Source organism: Aquarana catesbeiana, linkage group LG09, assembly GCF_042186555.1.
Source record: "Aquarana catesbeiana isolate 2022-GZ linkage group LG09, ASM4218655v1, whole genome shotgun sequence".
NCBI classification, from domain to species: Eukaryota; Metazoa; Chordata; class Amphibia; order Anura; family Ranidae; genus Aquarana; species Aquarana catesbeiana.
In genome coordinates this window covers 60,675,975-60,689,441 of record NC_133332.1, presented here as the reverse complement: position 1 = coordinate 60,689,441, position 13,467 = coordinate 60,675,975, and the positions used below count along the sequence as shown (strand labels likewise).

At 43.1% G+C, this 13,467-nt stretch overlaps 1 protein-coding gene across 2 annotated transcripts in view; it reads left to right on the top strand.

Moving 5' to 3' along the window:
• Nucleotides 1-13,467, top strand: part of LOC141107714 (cytochrome P450 2A13-like) — a 50,832-nt gene that overhangs the window by 2,872 nt on the left and 34,493 nt on the right. The window lies entirely within an intron of this gene.

The window sequence follows — 13,467 nt, the reverse complement described above, 5'->3', positions numbered from 1 at the left end:
AATAATTATTCTGAATTGGTGTCATTTCTTTTCTCGGCAAATTTGTTTATAATTTTTTAAATATAACAAAGATTGACAAATTGAGTACATATAAGGATGGTGGTACAATATTCAAATAGCAATATAGCTAAACATATCGATTTATCAACAGGATGAGTTTATAATAATGTAATAAATGAAGAATTACATGGAAAGCATTATAAAATTCTATTCTATTCTATTGGTTCATTTTGCAAAAGCAGTAATAAGGAGATCAATCTAATAGGCATATATTAGCCACTTCAGCCACGGACCATTTGGCTGGCCAAAGACCAGAGCAATTTTTGCGATTCGGCACTGCGTTGCTTTAACTGACAATTGCGCGGTCGTGCGACATGGCTCTCAAACAAAATTGACGTCCTTTTTTCCCCACAAATAGAGATTTCTTTTGGTGGTATTTCATCACCTCTGCAGTTTTTATTTTTTGCGCTATAAACAAAAAATAGCGAAAATTTAAAAAAAAAACGCATTATTTTTTACTTTTTGCTATAATAAATATCCCCCAAAAAATATTTAAAAAAACATTTTTTTTCCTCAGTTTAGGCTGATACGTATTCTTCTACATATTTTTGGTAAAAAAAATTGCAATAAGCGTTTATTGGTTTGCACAAAAGTTATAGCGTCTACAAAATAGGGAATAGTTTTATGGCATTTTTATTAATAATTACAAGTGGTTGATCCAAAATGAATAGAAAGTATAGTCAAGGCAAATAGAGTAAAACTACAAAGGCAATAATAGTGAGTCATCAAAGTCTGGAAGTAAACAATGCTTAACCCAAGGAAGCCAGAGTTTCTCAAATTGAACGATTCGATCACTTTCGATTGCTTCCATTTTAGAAATGGTAAGGCCTCAATTACATATTAATAGAAAACTGGTATAGGTACCATCATCCCGGAATTGTATAGTAAAGGGGGATAAGGGGGTGGAGACGTAGTGGCAGTTGCTGCTACTGTCTCTTCACGACTGCGCCCCCAAAATTGGAAGTTGGGACTATTACGGTAGTGGATAAAATTATACAGTTACAGACATCTACATATACAGAATATATGAATTTTAATAATTGAAAATACATAGTTGCAAACAGGATATCTACATACAATCATAAAAACAAAATAAGTCTACCACACTGAATACAGTGAGTGGAGCCCGCAATTTGTTTATGGGGGATGTATGTAAAGCTTTTATCTTGACCGGTTTCGCGGTTAAAGCCGCTTCTTCAGGAGAAACACATCTATAAGATAATTTGGGGTAGCTTTAATATATACATACATAAATTTATACAACTGCAGCAAACATAATTAAACACAAAGCAAATTACAAATCACAATAATACAGGATAGAATTGAGGACAAGCTCACCCGCTCAAGCAGAATCAGTGGGACAGCAGGACCCAACACAATTCCCCCCGTGGCGGACACGGGGGATTGTGGACAGACTCTAGTTAGGTAAAAAATGGATAAAAATAATGTAATCATTGGGGTACTGAAAACGTGGTGTGGGGTACAGGGGAGTGCAATTCCAATGAAGGGAAAATAAACCCAGGATGGTGGCAAGGAGAGGGAAAAGGATTGAAAGGAGGGGGGGGGGAAATATTAATAATAATAATAATAATAATAGGGGAAGGGTACTGAAGGAGGGATAGATGGGAATGAAGAGGGAGAGAGAAGGGGGAAGGAATGGAGGAGGGGAGGGGTGAGAAAAGGGGAAGGAAGAGGGGAAGGAGGGGGGAGGAAGGAGGAGGGGGGGAAAGAAGGGGGTGGAAGGAAGGAAGGCTTGGGGGAAGGAGGGGAAAAAAGGGGGGGGGAAAGGGGGGGAGGGAAAGGGGGGGAGGGGGAGGGAGAGGGAAAGGGGAGGGGGAGGGGGAAGGAGCCTAGGAGAAGGGAGGGAAAAAGGGGGGAGGGGGGAGAGAGAGAATGCCACCGAGGGACACCAACCATAGAAGTGCTAAGAGACAATGCAATATTAATTTATAATTGCAAAATATATAGCACAGGAACCGACACTCACCGGTGTTTAAGTGAGCCACAATTATGCACATGAGCTGTAGTTGATGCAAGATACTATAGATGGGTAGCATGAATGGAAAGCATGGAGGAAGATCGATATTTGGTGATTAGACCTCAAATGTCAGGGTTACAGTGCTGGTGGGCACAATGTAATATATCCAATTCAGCTGAAGATAGAAAATGTAAACATTATAATCAGCCAGTATGGCCAGTATAGGCGGATCACAGCCCCAAAGGTCAGAAGTGAGAAGAGAGTGCTATAAGGCACCCAGAAAAACAGGGAAAGAGACCGGACATGAAGCAGTTGGCAGGGATAAGAATAGAATAGAGAAATGGAATAGACCGAAGAGCGGGGAGAGCAGTGTGGGGTGAAACCGCCATGTAAACATTGCAGAGACACGCAGTGTGAGGGAAAGAAAAGGCTGAGGGTAAGGCAGGACATGCCTAAGCGCCTGAAACAGGCGCAGAGCGGCACTAAGAACAGAGAGAGAGTGTGGATACAATAAGCAACTACATTGGAGGGAGCAGTAAAGAACCGACCTTAGGGTAGGTGATCCATCCAGGCAGCCCAGCGCAGGCGTCCGTCAGCTCACATAGCGGTCCTTACATGGCCGCTAAATGGGCTCCCCAACCCGGAAGTCAGGGCACGTGGGCGGCCTCTGACGTAGCCGGGTCTGTTTGCCCGCACTGCGCAGGTGCACGACCACGTGCTACTGCGCAAGCACGCGCCGGTGTCAAAGGGCATTGTGTTCCCAGACACACAGTCACAAGCAGACCTACTAGAGGCTGCCAGGGCAAACACATGTCCGCCGCAAGGAGAAAAAATGGATTACACACAGTACCACCTCTTCTAAGGGAGGGGGGGAGCGCATCCTCTCACAGCAAATAATAACAGAATTCAATAAACAAGGGAAGGTTACCAATCAATGATACATAAATTATATAAATTATACAATAATCTCAGGTTGTCACCTAGGGACTGTCACCAGTCCCAACATAGCTAAAAGGTCAGTCATAGAATGACATAATTAAGGTGGTGGAATGATACGAAATTCAGATTTATTTTAAGAGGAAGATACACGGTAACAACTACCATCATCCAAAGGAGTGGGAGAGGGGGAAAAAACATAGGGGGGGGGGGGGGAGCCGAGAGGGATAAAGAACAAGGGTGGGCTGCAACACAAGGAAAGGACGGGGCAAGGAGGGAACGGAAAAGGGAAGGAGAGGGAAAAGGGGAGAGAAAAGAAAGGGGGGGGGAAGAGGGGCAAGAGAGAAAGAAAGGGAAAGAGGAAAGTAAGAGAAAAAGAAAGCGGAGGAGAGAGAAGGGAAAGGGAGGGGGGGGGAAGGGGGAAAAGGACATGGAAATAGGAGGGAATGATGGGGGAGGAAAGGTAAAGGGAACCCAAAGTTATCACAGGAACGGCTTGTAGGATACTGTCTCATTGAGGCCAGGGGGAAAGGTGGCATTGAGTCACTCAATCATTAGGGAGGACCTTTGGAGGACTGAGCGATCCCAATCGCCACCCCTGGGGTTGGGTTGAACTACCTCGAGGACCCAGAAATTGGACAACCGAGCTGTCAAATTTATGATACAGGCCAATGTGTCTACCAATCGTGGTCAGTTTTCCATTCTCCGAGTAGTAGAGATGGTCGCCAATCCTTTGTCTAAATTCTCGGATAGTTTTTTCCACGTGAAAAGCTTGGCAAGTACATGTCATCAAGTAAATCACCCTCTTTGTGCCACAGTTGGCAAAGGTCCGCGGGACCAGGGGCTCCCCATTAGGTAGGATGAAGCGCCTGCCCTCGCGGACCCAGGGGCAACGGGGACAATCCCCACATCTAAACGTACCGTTAGGTCCTGTTCTGGGAGGTTTGATGAAGGTGTAATGGCTGGAAGTTAGTTGGACCCGCAATTAGAGTCTGTCCACAATCCCCCGTGTCCGCCGCGGGGGGAATTGTGTTGGGTCCTGCTGTCCCACTGATTCTGCTTGAGCGGGTGAGCTTGTCCTCAATTCTATCCTGTATTATTGTGAATTGTAATTTGCTTTGTGTTTAATTATGTTTGCTGCAGTTGTTCAAATTTATGTACAGTATGTATATATTAAAGCTACCCCAAATTATCTTATAGATGTGTTTCTCCTGAAGAAGCAGCTTTAACCGCGAAACCGGTCGAGATAAAAGCTTTACATACATCCCCCGTAAACAAATTGCGGGCTCCACTCGCTGTATTCAGTGTGGTAGACTTCTTTTGTTTTTATGATTATATGTAGATATCCTGTTTGCAACTATTTTCAATTATTAAAATTCATATATTCTTTCAGATGTCTGTAACTGTATAATTTTATCCAGTACCGTAATAGTCCCAACTTCCAATTTTGGGGGCGCAGTCGTGAAGAGACAGTAGCAGCAACTGCCACCACGTCTCCACCCCCTTATCCCCCTTTGCTTCCATTTTAGCATGAATAAGACCTTTATTAGTTCTGTGTATGGTTTCAGCTAGAATTAAATATTTAGTTTTCCATGCCTTAGCAATGGTTTGTTTTGCGGCTGTTAGGAGCTGTAAAAGAAGGTGAAATTGATTCTGTGTGATTCCATCAGGTTTCAGGTTTAATAGTGCTGTAGCAGGATTGGGCTGTATAGGTGTATCAAAGATACAAAAACTGCCCTCCAGAATTTTTGGGCAATTGGGTAATCCCACCAAATATGAAGCTCCAGGGTAATCAGAAGCATATTTTGATATTCTAGCGGGGACCGAATACCAACGGGTTAGCACCTTAAAGTAAATTTCCACAGCAAACACATTAGAAGAAGCAGACTTAGTGACAGACCATATGCTAGACAATTCAGTAACATTAAATGAGCGTTTAAGGTCTAGTTTCCATTTGGAGACATATGAGGGGGACAAGTGTTAATACTAGATAAAATGTGCTTATAGATAAACAAAACAAGTCCTCTAGCACGAGGGTCAGAAATAGGAGTCATTTCTTTTCATTAGATATTAACTTGATTATATGTATGTTATTGATGCTGTACACTTGTCCCATATAAACCAGCTTTAATCATTTAAAATGAATCCAAAGACAATCACTAAAACTAATAATTAATGTAATGAAAAGGTAAGATTAAAGTTGTTAAAGGTGAAATCTATTCAAACCTAAACATTTACATGGAAGCACACATGAGGAACCAAAGATTGTTGTACCTATTACAAACAATTGCATGATCAAGCAATTAGGTATGCAGTATATAGACAATTTAATTGTTGATGTGACCTCCCCCTTCATTAGGGCTTAGGCAGAATCTTGTGATTCGATCCAGACTAAACACACCATAATAAACTGGCTTGGGAAGAGCTGGATTCATATCTACTGGTGCCATTTCTGCTAGCCAGCACACGTCAATGTGAATGCAGTTCACCCAAAGCCAAAATTATTAGTGTTGGTACTGGCTGTATACTTTATTCCTAGCTAATAAAGGTTAATTGTGAATCACTTGATCATGTAACTGTTTGTTTTATGTACACCTTATTACGCAACTACTAATGCCTCGTTTCCACTGAGCGGATCGGTTCGGTTCAGTGCGGTACGCTATTTTGAGTGTTTCCATTATGAAAGCGGCCCATACAACCGAACCGAACTGCACCATTCAGGGTCCTGCTTCAGATGTGGGGCCATAGAAAATGGTACGGTTCGGTTAGGATGGAGCTACGATACATTCCACTGATTGGTGGACGTGTGACGCCATGCTAGGCATTTTTTCTAAACCCATGTATGGCCCCTGTCGGTCCGACTTGCTGTGGAAACGCAGTGGAAATGCTCACCTGAATAGTCCATTCTAGGCCTTCTAAACTGTACCGACCCGAACCGATCCGCTCAGTGGAAACGAGGCATAACTGTCCATTTGATAGACAGTATCCTCATCATCAGGAGTTGTGCTGTCTAGGACCCAAAAATGTTCCTCACACACCACAAGATACGAAGTAGTTAACCCTGACAAGAGGATTGCCGTCCCATACTTTATCAAAGAAAGGGACCTATTATACCGGGTGTCACAGAGGGCAGAGGAAACCATTGAGCAACTGGTGGTGCCTAAATCTTACAGCAAGTTGGTCTCAGAACAGTTCAGTGGGCACATTCTTGGGGGACATTTAGGAGTTGAAAAGACCCAAGAAAGAATCATAAAGAGGTTCTATTGGACTGGGATCACAAAAGAAGTGTAAATGTACTGTTCTTCCAGAATGTCAGATTTCTGACCCAATACCACATTTACATAGTCCTTTGGATTTCCTGCCCATCATTGAGGTCCCTTTTGAGAGTATCGCCATGGATTTGGTTGGCCCCTTGCTGATGTCTGATAGCGGGCACCAACAAATCTTGGTGATAATGGACTATGCCACCCACTATCCAGAAGCTATTCCTCTCTGAAACACCTCCGCCAAAACAATTGCCAAAAAGCTACAGTATTTCAGGTTTTCAGCCATGTGGGCACTCCTAAAGACGTACTGACCGACCAGGGCACCCTGTTTATCTTCAAAGTAAGAGCTTAGAAATTAATTAGGCTATTGCGGACTGGCATGTTATTGCCATCATCCCTTGGTATACAAAACAGTTGAGACCTCAAATATTGGGATTTTAAAGGCAAAATAAACAAAGAGAAAAAATTCTATAAAAAATATACAGTTTATTGATACACAAAAAGAAAATCCTAAAAAACAGCAATCCTGTGGACAAAACCAAAGGTAATTAAAATTGGATACATAAATACACATCAGTATGACAGTAGAAAGTGGCAAATTTCAACTACAGATTCAACAAAGAGAACATAATAGAACATCACTCAATGTGGTAAGTAGTAGAAGAAGAGTCCGAAGCGTTTCGAAAAAGTGCATATAAATTCTTCATCAGGGACAAAAAAACTTTCTGAAAATACAGAGTATGATATCAATACATGAAATACAGGCATACTCAAAACATTGTACAGTATATACATAATGCTTATTGAAAAACACTTACATGTCAGAATATTGATCCTAGAAAGGAAAGCTCCTCCATCTTAGACACTACAATGAAGTCGGTATAAGTCCTCCACCGCATTAAGGGGCCCAAGAGTAGAACACTCAACAAGGACGTCAAATCCGAAAAGCCTCCATCATTTCACATCCCAAACCCCCGAAAAAATTCAGGGGGAATGGGAAAAGGGCCTATAACAAAAAATAAAATAAAAAAATAAAAAAGACTTGTATCAAAGTAAATAAACAAGTCAGACTGGCGTGTGACCTGTTTATTAAAAAAAAAAAATAGAAAAACCAATACAAAAAAAAATCAACCATAAGAAGGACTTTCATAGAGCACAAAAATAGGGGTGCTCGACTCTGGAGTATCCACGCCACCACTGGCTCTGGTCCAGCAAACAGTAATGCCCCGTACACACGGTCGGATTTTCCGATGGAAAATGTCCGATCGGAGCGTGTTGTCGGAAATTCCGACTGTGTGTGGGCTCCATCGGACATTTTCCATCGGATTTTCCGACACACAAAGTTTGAGAGCAGGCTATAAAATTTTCCAACAACAAAATCCGTTGTCGGAAATTCCGATCGTGTGTACACAAATCCGACGGACAAAGTGCCACGCATGCTCATAATAAATAAAGAGATGAAAGCTATTGGCCACTGCCCCGTTTATAGGCCCGACGTACGTGTTTTACGTCACCGCGTTTAGAACGATCGGATTTTCCGACAACTTTGTGTGACCGTGAGTATGCAAGACAAGTTTGAGCCAACATCCGTCAGAAAAAATCCTAGGATTTTGTTGTCGGAATGTCCGAACAAAGTCCGACCGTGTGTACGGGGCATAAGTCTCCCTAAGAGTATAAACAACGATCTCCTTGTTTATTATTCCAAGACCCACAGATTCAAATGGATGGAGCTGACATCCCCAGGGCTCCTGGCATCTTCCTTAAATAGCCCCTTAAGTGGCCAAAAAGGGCGCCAAAACTTGATGTCATGCGGACCAAGCCGCTGCGTCACTACCTACGGTGGTCGGCTGGAACTAGATGGAAAAGCCGTCGTGAATACGTGTGGTTGCCCAAGACCCAAAAATAGCTTCAAGCACTGGGGAGCTACCCCGCCGGAAGAGAGACAGCGGCGCTGTCACCACGGCGATGCCGCCGCCAATCGTAAGGCGTCACCATGACGACGACGCTCACTGAGCGGAGGAGGCAGCCCACACCCAAGGTGAGATGGTCACGTGGCCAAACAGCCGATCACTGCTGGAAGGGAAGGGGACACCGCGCAGACACACATGTGACCACAAAGCAATCCCCCCCACTAATGTAGACCTGGGCTGGGCTGGAACACTCAGCACAGAAACACCCCCACTAGACAGGAGGTGCAATCCATCCCGGAGCCGGCAAAGACCTATAGGTCAGGCCTATAAGCCCGAACATCAGGCAACCTCTGAGCCACAAAACGGGGAGGACCCAACATAGGGTGAGTCCGGGGACAGGAAACCAAAAAAATGCCCAAGCAATGCACATCTGGTGAGGTGCCTGAACCCCAGGGAAAACTAAAACCCCTGACACTAATCAAACCCCCGAGATAGGTTCAAGGAGCGGCATAAAATGCCGCTACTATGGGTCACCCAGAGGAGGCCCCCATATAAACTACATGAGGGCCTACGTGTGTCGGGAATGCGGTGGTGACAACCAAAAGTAGATGCTCAGATGGAGGAGGATCCCAATCCTAAAAAACACAACATAATAGACAATGTTAAATAAATATAGACAACGCAGATAGCATTTCAAATTGCATATAGTATTATGGGGCACCCCTGGTGTCAAAAAACAGCGAGGGAATATCAACTATATGCAAAGAGAGAATAGTAAAACTAGTAATTAAACAAAGTAAAAAACCCCATATGTTTGTTCAAGATGGTCCCAACCCTACATAATTCCTGACAGAAGACATGGAAAACCCCCCAAAGAAGAGGACCGTCTAGGGAAAAGAGGAAGCCCAGAAACAAAGCCAGCAGGACAAAGTTAACTAGCCCTATATAGCCTGAAGGCATATGGAAGGACATAAGTGTCTTGTTCAAACAATCCTCACTTAATCCATTTTACCAGACCTGAAACTTTTGAGGAAAGGCCTGAAACTTTCTGCCTCATTCAGGCCTGGTGGAGTGGTGGCATTTAAATGCCTAATCCAGCGCATTTCACGCTGTAGAAGTATTTTGTTACAGTCCCCTCCTCTTATTGGTATATGTACTCGGTCAAGGACCGTGAAGTTGACCACCGGCATTTTGTAACCATGTCTTTTGGCCACATGTCTTCCAAGTGGGAGATATAAATTACAGATCCTCATACTAAATAGAGGTTTACTGACACGTTGTCCCAATTCCTGTCTAGTCTTCCCAACGTAAAAAGCTCCACATTGACATTGAAGAAGATAAATAACTCCTTTGGTTTTACAGTTAGCAAAGTGTTTCATCTGAAACCGTTCCCCATTGGGTAGCACAAATGAAGTTCTCTGACCTATGACCACACAAAAGGAGCATGACCCACATGGGATAAGTGCCCCAAGTTTTGCAAGGATCTTGCCGCTGGCTACCTTTATACTCACTCTGGGTGAGCAGACCCCCAATGGAACCTGCCCTTCGAAAGGTGATCTGTGGGTTGGCAGTAACCAAACCTGCAAGGGTGGGATCACCAGTGGCAATAGACCAATGTTTGGTGAGAATTTTTCTCACTTTATCATGTTCGTTGGAATAACGTGATATAATTCTCTTTGTGTCATCATTTTTCTTTATCTTTTTCTTGAATATCAAATCATGCCTATCTTTATCCCTCACACGATTAAAGGATTTCTTCAAGCATGACTTGGTGTAACCCCTAGTCAATAATCTCTTACTTAATTCACCTCTTGTTGGAAGGATTCTAAAGTCGTACAATTGTGTTTAACCCAGAGAAATTGACTATAGGATAGAGATTTTTTTTAGAGGCTCAGGGTGGAAGCTGTCGGCATGCATAAGGGTATTGCCAGCAGTCTCCTTCCTGTATAGTCTGCTTGTTAATTTACCCATCTGATCTTTGGTAATACAAATATCCAAGAAATTAATCTTGTGATAATCGTATGACATGATAAAGAATAGATTGAATTCGTTGTGATTCATTTTTTTCAAACATTGTTAGAGAGTCTCCTCAGGGCCATTCCATACAAGAAACACATTGTCTATGTAAGGTTGCCACAGCACGGTGTGCTGTGTGTACATAGCCAAGCGGTCATTGGATAAGAAAGTCTTCTCCCACTCCCCCAGGTACAAGTTGGTACATGAGGGTGCACAGCACGTCCCCATAGCCACACCTTGCACCTGGAGGTAGTGGGAGCCTTTAAACAAAAAGACATTATGTCTTAGTATAAAGTCGAGCATCTGTAGTACAAATTTATTAATTTTTAATTTCGACCTTTGTTGCAATATTCGCCCAATAGCAACTACACCCAGGTCATGAGGAAAACTATTGTATAGTGACTCGACATCTATTGTGACCAATATTGCCAAGTCAGGGATTTCCATGTTTTTCAATATTTGTAGTAGATGGATTGTGTCCTTGGTGTAGGATGTCAATTCCAAGACATGGGGTCTCAGATGATGGTCTATGGCCTGACTGATCCCCTCGGAGATACTCCCATTACCGGAGATGATGGGTCTCCCTGGGGGATTTTTAATATCTTTGTGCACCTTGGGAAGTGCATACATAGTTGGAGTCTGGGGACGTCTAGTACATATAAATTCCAACATATCAATGGTAATAGCCCCCAGCATATGGCCTTCGTCAACCAGGTCATAAAATTCCTGGTTGAACTTATCTACCATGGAAGCTGAAATTTTACGGTAACACTCTCGATTGTTCAAAATCTTCAAACATATGGCCTCATACATAGAATTGTCCATAAGAATGATATTCCCACCTTTGTCAGATCCCTTGATGGTTGTATCAACATTATCTTTAAGGGATTTCAATGCTTTTTGTTGCTCAGAACTAAGATTATTTACTACCTTTTCTTCGTTAATAGTTTCAATTCCCTTAGTTGTTAATTAAACAAACAAAGCTAGGGCAGGATTCTGATTTAACAGAGGGAATTTATCAGATATCCTCTTGAAGTTTTTTTTTTTGGGTTGTGAAGTATTCTGTGCTTTATCCTCATCACTCTCATCGCTGTCAAAATCGCTGTCAAAATCATCTTCCCAGACATCCATACATGACTCACTCTCCTGCAGCAGCAGGTTCAGGTCCCCAAGGGCCCTGAAATCAGCTGCTGTAAGATTGGGAGCAATGGCTTACTGTTGTACAGATTGTTTTTTATACATACTTTTAAAGAGCAATTTCCGTGCTAATAAATAAATATCCTTTACTGTTTCAAAGTTATCAAAAAGATAGCCCTAAGGAGAGCACATGGTTTTCAGCAAGTGTAAGTACATGTGATGATAAGTTGACAATATTTAATTTTCCTTCACCAACATTGGTGTTGCCATCAAATCCTGTTTTTGGAGTGATGTGAGGGATTGTGTAGGGGTTATTTTGTCTAAAAAATCATCTAAATGTGTTTGTGTTTTAGGGATTGCTCCTAAATCTTTAGTAGTCTTGTGCCGGGTACACACGATTGGACTTTACGGCATACTTGGTCCGGCGTACCGGATTTCGTCGGACAATTCGATCATGTGTGGGCTCCAGCGGACTTTGTTTTCTCAAAAGTTTGACGGACTTAGATTTGAAACATGTTTCAAATCTGTCCGACGGACTCGAGTCCGGTCGAAAAGTCCGCTCGTCTGTATGCTAGTCCGACGGACAAAAACAGACGCTAGGGCAGCTATTGGCTACTGGCTATGAACTTCCTTATTTTAGTCCGGTCGTACGTCATCACGTACGAATCCGTCGGACTTTGGTTGATTGTGTGTAGGCAAGTCCGGTCATTCGGAAAGTCTGACGTAAAATCCGTCGAAAAGTACGCCGGACAAAGTCTGCCGTAAAGTCCGCTCGTGTGTATGCGGCATAAGTGATTTTACCTTTGCCCATATTGCTACCTTTGACACTTTCACTGTTACTACGGGGGTTTCTAGATGAACTCCCATTTTTACCTCCACGTGTAGTATGCATTTGCTGTGCTTTAGTGGTCCATTTATTTGTGACTTGTTGAAGTTCCCCATCCATATCTTGTTGTTTGGCAAAGGGACCTTTTCTCTTTCTAAGAGAACCATCTGTATGAGAAGAAGCTGAGGAAGAAGCATTAAAGGGTGTGTCCGAATTGTAATCACAGTTATTGTCCTGACCCTTGGTGAATTTTTTGTTACTTCTAATCTTGAATTTTTTGTCTTGGTGCCATCTATATGCTCGATTTTCGCTAAAAGCGTTTTTGTCCCTCCAGTATTTCTTTTCTTTCTTTTGGAGAATGGTTTCCCCATACTCTTTAAGATGTTCTCTTAGTTTGGCTTCCAAAACACTGTATTCCTCATGTGTTTTTAGGGGGATTAAACAAGCATATAGAGCACTGATTTCTGCATCTAGAGTATTAAGGTGTTGTCTGTATTCATTTTGCAACAAAATCATCAGATTTTTTTAAACAATCATTCAGGTGAGTTTCCCAATTTTTCTTTAGATCATTGGAGATGTGATCCAAGATCGGAAAGATCTGAATTCTCAATCTAACCGGATTGATATTTTCCCAAATGTATCGTTCTAACAAATGCATGTGCCAGTGTAGAGCTGATTTTTTCTCCAGAACTTTGGTCAGACTGAAGAAATATGAAGTTAGATCTGATGTAACCTGATCCTTTGCTTGATAACTGGTTTGGCATTGGCGTAGCGTGGGGGGTGCAGGAGGTGCCGTGGCCCCGGGCGTGACATTTAGGGGGGCGCCAGTATGTGTCACTACTGGCTGCCTTCTCCTAATTTCAAGTTCCTGTGTCCCCCGCGCTCCGGCCGCCATGTTAAGTTTCCGGCACCCTGTGATTAGGCGTATGGGGGTCATGTGAGGCGTAGGGCTGGCCTGTCCGTGATCGCTTCTGAAGTCCCGCCTCCGCACATAACCCCCATACTCCCAATCACAGTGAGCTGAACACTGAACATGGCAGCAGCCACAGCGCGGGGGAGAGAAGCAGAAATGTGAGTCGCCGCTGTCTTCTACTCCTCCTCCTCCGGACCGATGCAGGCCAGGACAAGAAGGTGAGTGAGACTCCCTCGTAAGAGTCTTGTTACTGGCCCCGGGGGGGGGGAGAGAGACTGTAGGCAGGACAGTATATGTGAGCTGTGTAGTATAGTGGTCAGTGTAGTGGACAGTATAGTGTAGTGGTCAGTAAAGGAATCAGGTTGGTCAGTGTTGAAATCAAGTAGGTTAGTGTAGTGGTCAGTATAGGAATCAGATAGGTCAGT